Source organism: Austrofundulus limnaeus, unplaced genomic scaffold, assembly GCF_001266775.1.
Source record: "Austrofundulus limnaeus strain Quisiro unplaced genomic scaffold, Austrofundulus_limnaeus-1.0 Scaffold118, whole genome shotgun sequence".
Classification (NCBI taxonomy): Eukaryota; Metazoa; Chordata; class Actinopteri; order Cyprinodontiformes; family Rivulidae; genus Austrofundulus; species Austrofundulus limnaeus.
In genome coordinates this window covers 790,649-792,337 of record NW_013952520.1, presented here as the reverse complement: position 1 = coordinate 792,337, position 1,689 = coordinate 790,649, and positions in this window count along the sequence as shown.

Here is a 1,689-nt window from a genome sequence, read left to right as displayed (position 1 = left end):
AGTCAGATAACACCATTCACCGTGGCAATGGGAGTAAATAAGAAGACTCAAAGTCCAAATTTCTCACTTCTGGAAATAGAAATATTAATGATGGCATATGAAGAATACCAACCAATATTTATATTTTTTAAATAAAATGACTTTGTGGCATAATTCCTGATCAATGTGTGATTATGATTTGACATAAATCTAAACTTTTATTATTTACAATTATTCAAGTGGATACAAGTGAGTGTGTGCATGCATTAAATGTGCAACCCAGCCAGTACTTATATTTTTTAAATAAAATGACTGTGTGGCAGAATTCCTGATCAATGTTTGATTATGATTTTACATAAATCTAAACTTTTATTATTTACAATTATTCAAGTGGATACAAGTGAGTGTGTGCATGCATTAAATGTGCAACCCAGCCAGTACCAAACAGACTTGGCAGCAAATCTACTTTTTGGAGCCTAATGTTATTCTTTCATCAGCATTGACTCRTTTATGCATGTTTGAGAATTCCTTGAATCTCCTGTGGTARCCATGCGGAGCTGCCAAAATGTCCCACAGAACACCCCTCCCCCAAAGCACTGTTGTGAAGAGATGCTGAAGTGGGAGTGTCAGAAGAGGTAGGAGGGTTTGAACGAGACCAATATGAAAATTTATTGATTCAAACAGCATTTTTATAACAACTTGTGACGGTACCGGTTGTTTAAAATATTTTATTGTTGCTAATTTGAATTTATTGAGTTGGGTGCCAGTCAGGTCTCCCTCCTGATAAGTAGGATATTTTTAGACCTGATTGAGTGTTTAGCTGTTTTATTTATGGTTTAGTTATTTTTACCAGCCACACCAGGACATATAAAGTATAAGATAAATATAAATAAAAACCCTGTTTAAACCTCAATTAAATAAGTGACAACAAATATTTAGCAAAAGGAAATGAGCACAAATAAAATGAATTAATTTCTTTGAGATTCCTTATTTACAACAAAAATAGAACAAACAAAACAATTCAAATACAAACAATAAAAAACACAAAGTTCCCTATTGCCCCCCAAGTGTCCATAGGTCGTGTTAAAACCATTTGAATAAAGAGTTCAGTTATGAACAAGCTTCCAGCTTGGCTTGCAAACCAAGGAAAGTGAAGGCTAACTCCACAGGTGAGAGAGGTCGACGTGATTTGGTTCCACAGGAAGCTTGACTCCACACCAAATAAGGTTTGGCTTGTTAAGATTAACTTAACATTTATACATTCAGAAACAAAACACTCCTAAACAAAACAAAACTACACCCATGAAAAAACAAACTATCCAGGAGTTCTTTTTTAGATGAGTGTTTTTAGGCAGCTGGTGTTTTAGTTTAGGTCTTCAGTTTTTTTTATCAATGGACGTTACGCTTTGCCTCAGGGAAAACTCGACGAAGACAAAGCTTTACGGCGACGTTTCCAGCAAAGTTGTTTTGGTTCGGTTTCACTTTAACCATAAACTCCACGAACTGGTTAAGTTCCATCCAAGGCATTAAACTTCTCATTTTAAAAACTTTTTACAACACAATGGGCCTCATGCAAGAACCGTTCGTACGCACAGATTTGTTCTTAAGTTGTGCGTACGAGTGATTTAGGAGAATTTGTGGCATTCACCAATGTTTTTTCTTGTAACTTTTTTTTCCAGATACAAACAAAATTCACGAGTGGTCCAGACC